Raw genomic sequence first — 9264 nt, forward strand, 5'->3', positions numbered from 1 at the left:
ACCACCTCTCACTTTATATGTATGCCCTCTGAAATTTCAACTCCTGAAAAAAAAAGATACTATCTGCCCACTCGATCGATGTCTGTCATAAACTTTTGACCATCTAAGCCATCTCCGCTCAGTCTTTGCAGCTCCGGAAAAATAACCCAATCTTGCCCAACCTTTCATTATAGCACATGAGCTCCAATCCAGACATCACCCTGATAAACCTCTTCTGCTCATTCTCCAATTTTTCCACATACTTCCTATCATGGGGTGGCCAGAAAGATTTGTAGCACTCCTAACTGGAGTTTTATAATGCTCCAAATAATTGGCACACTTCGCAGTTCTGTTACATTCTGTTACCTATTCATTCAAAAGTACAGCATAACATCATAATTAAGCTAAATTATCCTCCTGCATATGGTCCATACCCCTCCATTTCACGCATGTCCGTGTGCCTGTCTAAATACCTCTTCAACAACACTATCATGACTGCTTCCATCACTACATCTGCTGGCACATTTTATTAATCACCTCACCCCGTGTGGAAAAAAAAACTTTCCCAAACAACTGATTGAAAATTCCCCGCTTTCACCTTGAAGCAATGCCCTTTAAATTTGTCATTTCTACTCTGAAGGTTTGGGGACAGGTTGGAATCCCTCAGCGGCCGACACACCACAGACAGCAATCTAATTTGTTTTCCAACTTTACAGTCTGAGTTAATTCCTAATGAGTTACAGTTCTAATGAACCTAGCTGAGATACCTGCCCCGTCATATCTATTCTGTGTTGCACATAGTGAGAGGAGTTCCTGCTTTACCGTGAATGTTAATTTTAACACAAATTGTGTTCAAATTCTTGTTAACTTTCAGAAGGGATTTTGCTAAACCTAGTTCAGTATAACTAAATGCCCGAAAGAAGGCGGCACTGAACTCCCGTGTGTCAGAAGGGTGCGGAAGCTGTCCTAAACAATGGATTATTACCAACTATTCTAGCGTCAAGCTGATTTGGTGAATCATATAGAAATGCATAGTTCAAAGCTATTAATAAAACGCTAATATTATCAGTAAGGTTTGCGATGACGGACAATATCGTTAACAGAAAACAAAACTTTCTGCAAGTTGGGCGGTGACCAATCAACAGAGAGGGAGTGCGTGAAAAAATAATCCACTTCTTCACTTAGGCCCGCTGTCAAGGTTTAAAAGGCAGAGCTTCGTGGCAGTTTCTCTGAGCTGGGCGGGGCCGTGCAACAAAAGGGGTTCATTACAAAGGGCTGTTAAAAATAATGCAAGTGCAAGAGAAGCGGCAATTCTTTGACGTGCATCGTTTTTGAGTGTGCCAGTCTTAAGTGTGGCTTGGTTCATCAGGCTCGGGCAGGGCAAAGTATCTGGAAGTTTTCTCTTTTTGTTCATCTTCTTTCAGTCCTCGTCTGTCACAGCGTAGTAGGGCGATGTGAATGCGTCCAGACGCAGTGTTTTGTAGTGTGTGTGGGAAAAAGGAAGTCACTGAAGACGTGTGACAACTTTGCAGGAGATACAAGCTTCAGTGTCTGAGATGGGAGAGACAACGCATACAGCTGTTGCCTGGGTGCTTCACCACTCGTGGCTTTATGGGAGACTGGCAAAGGAAACGGAACTTCTGGGGAAAAAGAAACACATGAAATCTCGGCTCGAGTTATCCAGAAGGCGAGTGAGAGAGTTAGATGTAACCTGAAAGAAAGTTCCATGGTCTCATGAAACCAAAACTGAGTGTTGTTTTTCTTTTTTGCCACTAGTCTAAATGCTACGTTTGGCGTAAGCTAAACACTGCACATCATCAAAACACCCCATCGCTTCCATGAGCACGGTGGTGGCAGCATCTGACAGAGCTTGAGCAATTTTGTAAAAAGAATAGGGAACATTGCAGTGTCCTGATGTGCAAAGGTAATAGAGACCTATCCACACAGACTCAAGGCCCTAATTAGTGCCACCAGTGCATCCACTGAATGCTGGCATGAAGGCATGAAGAGGGTTAATACTTACGCAATCATTTTTTAATATTTGTAGTTAATTTGGATCACTCTGCAAAGATTTTTTTTTCACTTTGACGCGAAAGAGCATTTTTTTCTTGAGCGGTATCAAAATATCCAAATTAATTACACAGTTCTTCAGTGCTGTAAGCAATAAAACATAAAAAATTCCTGGGGGTGGGGGTGGGCTGAGTGAATACACTATACAGACACTAGAGCTGTAGCTTGACAACCTTCAACTCATACGGGAGAGCAGGGAAGTGATAGGAAGGAGCTACAGGGAGGTAGTCACCGCTAGGTTGCAGGTGAAAGGTAACCTGGTGACTGTCAGGAGAAGGAAGGCAAATGCTCATCCAATGCACACGACATCTGTGTCCAATGCACTCAATAATAAATATACAACTTTAGATATTGGTGAAGGGATGACCTACTACGGCGGAGCCACGGTGACCAGGTTCCTGATACTGAGCCTGGTGCTGTGGCTCAGAAGAGTAGAAAAGTGATGAGGACTCTAGTGTTGAAAGGAGATTACTTGGAGGAGCACAGACGCGACACTGAGGGCGCGATATAAACACTAGGATGACATATTGCCTTCCTGATGCCAAAGCCAAGGATGACAAAGATCGATGTCATTCTCAAGGAGAAGGGTAAGCAGGCAAAAGTCCTAGTGCAAATTGGCACCAATCACATAGGCAGACAACATGAAGAGGTCCTGAAGAAAGATTTTGGAGGTGCAATTAGAAAGCTGACAACAGGACTTCTAGAGTAGCAATCGCTGTATTTCGGCCTGTGCCGCGTGCCGGCGAGGGTAAGAATGGAATAAATTGGCAGGTGAACTCTTGGCTGGGGAACCATTACGTCAGTACTAGTCTGAACAAAAACATCGTTTTTGCCCGGCGTTATATCAAACCTCCGCCGCAGAGTCGTAACTTTTCCTACAGCTTTAACTGTACTTAAAATTCGAATTAACAATTCACCATGTATCACGAATGTCTACCCCACTCAACACGCACGCATCTGTTACCAGTAACCCCATGGATTCGCATCAACCCTCTACCCCGGCAGCATCCATAACTACGTATCCTAATCTCTTTACTAGACAACCGTTTAGCACAGACTTAACCACACAACCCACTGGTTCGGCGCTCAGGGCAATCACACAGCATTCAACTAAATTGATCCCGGACGAGCCCTCACAATTGAAACACCCCAGTTCCTCCGGCTGCGTAAGTCTAGGGAAGACCATCTCGGGCCCCGTCAAACGTGAGAGGTTAAAGCGCAAGCCCATCAGAACCACCTGTTTGTGTGGAGGCTATGTGATTCGTACCCTGTTACAAAAAAGACCATGAAATAGCAGAGAGTACACCGTGTAGAATTAAAAGATTTAACTTTCTAATTCTTAATTTGACTAAAGTGCTATTAAAAAAAAGGAAAATAAAGAAAAAGGCTTATTTTAATGGAACAGTCTAGTATGCACAGGTTGGATCTCGCGATTTCCCCTTTGTCGATCCTCCTTCGATCTTCCAGAATTCCACAGAATCATGGATGCCCTCCCAGTAGAGTCCTGCAACCTCTTCTCTCCGATGTCTTCTGCCTTCATCTCCTATCGAACAGAAGTCCTAGCTCACACCATGGCCAGGCACACAACACGAAAAACACACTCCCTTCACTGGACGGCTCAGATGCCAAATCACCCGTTATTTCCAATCATAACCCAAACACTGCTTCTACAGAAAGACATTTTTAAACATCTCTGTATAGCTTTTACAGATTGAAAAGACAATACATTAGATAATCCATAGGTTTGAAAGTATAAAGAAAATGAAAAAGAAAATACATAAGAAATCAAAAGAAAAAAAACACACAAAAATGCAAACACCCCGCCATTAAAAAGTAGTCAATTCAGTTATTTACTTTCATCATCCTGAATATTGTTCTCCAGAAACTTGTAGAAAATATCCCAAATTTCCCGAAATTTGCCAAGTTTGTTTGTTTTTTTTTGTGCTGTAGCTTATCCTTTCTAGAGCAAGATAAGAAGTCATTCCTTTCAGCCATTGTGAGTGTCCACTAGTTGTTGGTTTCTTCCATGAATAGGCTATGCAATGCTTGGCTTTCAAAAAAAAAAAACAAATATTAAGAAGAGACCTTACATTTTTGGAGGTTACAAAGTCATTTCGATAAATATTCAGAATATATAATTTACGATCAAGGGGCACATTTGTTTCCAATAATCTGACTAATCAAATCCAGCACCTTCTTCCAGAAGCAGATTATCTGGGGGCCCTCACACATACAATGAAACAGAGAACCCTTTTGGTGTTTACATTTAATGCATGTGTCAGGAATGTTGGGGTTAAAGTGATGCAAGCTGACTGGAGTAATGTACTGCCTGGTTATCCATTTGTATTGTAGTAATTTAGAATGAGTGTTCACAGAATGGGTTTGAACTGAGGAACAAGCTTCAGACCACTCTTTTTCTGACAGATTCTCATGTAAATCAGTTCTCCATGCTTGTAGAATGTTGTTTGATGACTCTTTGCATTTACTTGCAAACAAATTGTATAATGCAGACACCTGTCCCCTAGCTTCAGATAATTTCAGAGTGATGTCTCCTAGGGTAGATAAAGGAGGGAGCTTCAAACTGTAATCTAGCCTGGACATAATAAAACTTCGCAACTGAAAGTATTTATAAAAATGTCTTGTTGGAATTCCATATGTGACCTTGAGCTCTTCAAATTACATAAATGCATTGCAATTATAAAGATCAGATATCTTAGCTATGCCTCGGGTCGACCAAGTTTTAAAACCAGGGTCTGCTCTGCCGGGCTGTAAGTTATCATTACAAAAGATAGGACTAAACTGGGATAACTGTGATGTCTGTCCCAAATAAGCCAGAGCATCATAGGTAAAATCAGAAAAAAAATCTTTAATAGATAAAAGAAAGATGATGGAGAAGAAAGTGGGATAGATTGGAAAAGGTACAGGAACTTCGGTAAAATTGACATTTTTAGAATGTTTATGTGTCCAATTAAAGATATAGGCAATTTCGTCCATTTGTTTATAAGTGGAATAACTGAGTCTGTGAGAGAGTTTTAATTAGTTGGGATAATTTTATCAATGGTAGGAATAATTTTAACACCCAAGTAAGTAAAACCCTGTTCTGACACCATATACGGAGTTTGAAATGGGGGATTGAGTCTCTCATCTTTATCCATGAATAATACTGCATTTTTGCGGTTGCTTATTTCATAGCCTGCAAAAGTACCAAAAGTACTTATCAGGTGAATTAAGGCAGGTAATGTTTGTTTCAAGTTGGAGCAAAACAAAATTATGTCACCTGCGTACAGGGCTATGCGATGTCCAATATCTCCTATAGTTATTCCTGCTGTGTTAGCCTGATTTCGAATTGCCATAGCAAGTGGCTCAATTTTCAGGATAAACGGAAGGGGAGATAAGGGACAGCCCTGTCTTGATCCCCGTTGTAATTTAAATGGTGCCGAGATAAAAACCCATTAGTTAAAATTTCAGCCTGTGAGCTCGAATTTTCTAAGCTGAATCCACCTTAGAAATTTTTAACCTGTTCCACATGTTTGTAAAACTTTAAATAGGTATTGCCGTTCCACCCTGTCAAAGGCTTACTCGGCATCCAATGGCAGAATAGTGCTATCAGAGCTTCCGGATTTTTGATAAAGTATATTAAGCACTCTTCGAATGTTGTGGAAGCCCTGCCTTCCCTTAACAAATCCGTTTTGGTCAAGGTGGACTATATCTGGCAAGATTGGCTCCAGCCTCCTAACTAATACCTTACAGAGAATTTTGAGATCACTGTTCAGAAGTGAGATTGGCCTTTAAGTTCCACATAGGGACGGTGGTTTTCCAGGTTTTAACAGTAGTGTAATTACTGACATATTAAGAGAGGGGGGAAGGTATCTGTTGTCAAATGACTCCTGATACATATCAAGCAGAGGTGTTATTAATTCAGTCTTAAAGATTTTATATATTTCAATCGGAATTCCATCAGGCCCAGGAGTTTTCCCTCCCTTCATGTTCGTTATAGTTTCAGACAATTCTTTAGCCTCTAAATTAAACTCCAGCGAGGTCAAGGACGTTTCACTCAGGGGTGTAAATTCTAACAAGTCAAGAAATTAATTTTGTATTTATGAAGCTGAATATGAATATTCAGTTATACATATTTCGGTAAAGTCTCAAAACTCTTTATTTCTTTTGAGACAGTAGTTTTCACCCCCCTCATCTGATTGTAGAAAGACAATTATGTTAGCAGTGAAACTTTTCCCAGGGTGTTATTAAAGATTAGCGTTGGCACAGGTTTGAGGGCCAAAGGGCCTGTACTGTACTGTGCTGTACTATTCTATGTTCTATGTACATGTGAGGTCTGGCGAGTAATAATGGTATTTCCCTATTCAAGAAGGAAACCAGGTATAATCCTGGAAAATCTTGACCGTTGAGTCTCACGTTAATAGCTGGGAGGTTACAGGAAATAATTGTTAGGGATACGATTTATGACAATTTGGAAAGCATAGTCTAATTAGAGAGAACGAGCTTGGCTTTGTGCAGGACAAGTCGTGTCTTACGAAGTTGATTGAGTTTTATTACAATATGACAAGGTTGATTGACGAAGGTAGAGCTGGGGATGTTGGCTTCATTGATTTTAGTAAGGTGTTTGACAAGGTACCTTATGGGACGCTTACCCGGAAGATTATGATGCATGGGATCAGTGGTGAATCCACCGTTCAAATTCAGAACTGGCTTGCCCATGTAAGAAAGAGCGTAGGGCTGAAAGGGACCTGATCTCCCTTGAGATCTGGGCTGCGAAATGGAAGACGGAGTTTAACCCAGATCAATGTAAGGTGTTGCACCATGGCAGTGCAAAAACAAGGAGAAACTGCGCTGTTAAAGGCAGATTTCTAAACAGTATCGCAGAGTAGGGAAATATTGGTATCGAAGTTAACAGCTTTTTGAATGTGCCTAAACAGATCGATGAGGTGGTTAAGAAGGCTTAAGGAATGCGTAGTTTCATTACTCGAGGCATTGAATTTAAAAGTGAGGAGATAACCTTGCAACTTTACGAAGCTCTGGTTTGGTCATATCCGCAGCATTGCGTACATTTCTGGTTATTCCACAGTCGGACGGATGTTGACGCTTTGAAAAAGTTGTAGAAGAGGTTTACCAGAATGCCGCCTGATTTAGAGGGCATGTGCGATAAATAGAGTGGACAGGTAGTATATGTTCTCCAGGATTTAAATACCGAATAACAGAGGGCATGCATTGAAGGTGAGACGGGGTAGATTCAAGAGGTTTTATGAGCGGTAAGTTTCATTTTACTCATAGAGTCGTGAATGCCCGGAATGCGCTGCCTGGTATAGCGCTTACGAGAAATACATTAGAGGTTTTTTTAATAGACGTTTGAATTGGCACATGGATTTAAGGCAGATGGGAACTATGTAGGTAGCAGGGATTGATTTGCGTTTTCCTTTTAGCTCCTTCGGCACAAATTTGCGAGCCGGATGGCCTGCCCTGTGCTGTCCTGTAGGCCATTTATATACATTACTAACAGCTGAGGTTCCAGCACAAATCAATACTGAACTTCACTAATTACAGAACTCCAGTTCGAACTGTTCCCTTTAGCCACCACTATCTGCCTTCTCATATTCCAAACCATCTGATCCAGCATTAACAACCTGCCCGACACGATAGCTTTCTTAGATGATATTCTGAATACCTGGTCGACCCGAGAAGACCACCTGAATAATCTTGATAAAACCATCTCCTCACTGTTGCAACTTGGTCTACTACTAAGCCGCGAGAAGTGCATCCTTCTGCCCTTGGTTTTCCCTTGGAATTCAAATGTATACATCCAGTCAATGAAAAGCTTCGCCTCATTCTTGAAGACCCAGCACCAATGAATATGCGTGAAACGCTCCTTTTTGGCCATGTTCAATCATTATGCCAGACGTTTGCCTCAGCCAGCCACGCGTTTTACGCCACTTAGCCGTTGACGTGAATTCTACTGAAAAAAAAGGTACGAGGTGGCGTTGAGAACGAGGAGAAGAATCTGCTTTTCAGAGAGCCAAACAAAGGTTGATTCAATCCCAAGCATTAATGCACATCATCCCCGGGCTGGCAATACTTTTGCATTGTGATTCCTTCCCGTATGGTGTTGATCCAGTTTCTAACCCAGAATAATACGGATGGTGATGTAAAGCGTATCGCTTTCGCATCAGACGCCCTTAATCTAACCGAACGAAACTATATACATTCGGCCATGCAAGCATCGGTAGTTGTTTTGGGGGGAGGCGGGGAGGGGGTCATGCGTTTTCGCCATCTCCTGCACGGCCACCGTTTCATACCGACCACATTTATCGGATGGATTGCTTGGTGAGAGCAAGGCCATTCCGCAGTTGTCGTCACCATGGAATCCACTCACCAATACGCAATATCTTATGTTCTCGGTAGACACAATTAAAGCACGGGTACTTTAAATCGCCTTGACTTACATGAATATTCTAGTGAGTCAGAACTTCCAGGAGAACTGGCACTACCTATGGGCTGGCTCAACGCCTCACCGATCACCGCTTCTCCGGTAAAAGAAGAAACCGAGTGAGATGTAACATTCGGACCGGTAAGATGGATGGCCAGCTAGTGAAGGGTCTCGGCCTGAAACGTCGACTGTACCTCTTCCTAGAGATGCTGTCTGGCCTGCTGCGTTCTCCAGCAACTTTGATGTGTGTTGTAGCGTGCCTGAAACTGTGTTACCCTATGCCAGACGTCAAAATGAGCTTACCATGTATGATGGCTGTGTAGCGTGGGGAAATCATATTGTAAGTCGTACACGATTACTGTCCCCTATCCTGGAACAGTTGCATTGTGCGCATCCAACAACATCACATATGAAGACGCTAGCCAGGAATTACGTTTGGTGACAGAAGTTGATTAAATCGTTGAGCATATTGTTTGTGTATGAAAACCATGCCAGCAGTCTCGAACTTTAAACGCTTTTGTACCTATTGTTCCATGCCATTGGCCAAACAAACACTGGAGACGTTGACAGTTAAACTGCGCAGGTCCATTGGACAGTCCCATGTTATTGAAAGTTGTTGATGTGGATTCTAAATGGATCGAGGCCAAAGTGGTGAAGGTTTCCACCAGCCAGACGACGAATATCATTTTACGCAAACGATTCTGTGCGCATGGATTCCCCGATACTGTGTTCTGTGATAACGGCCTGCTGAGTTCCTCCAGCATTTTGAGTGTGTT

The sequence above is a fragment of the Mobula hypostoma genome, chromosome 4 (assembly GCF_963921235.1).
Source record: "Mobula hypostoma chromosome 4, sMobHyp1.1, whole genome shotgun sequence".
Classification (NCBI taxonomy): Eukaryota; Metazoa; Chordata; class Chondrichthyes; order Myliobatiformes; family Myliobatidae; genus Mobula; species Mobula hypostoma.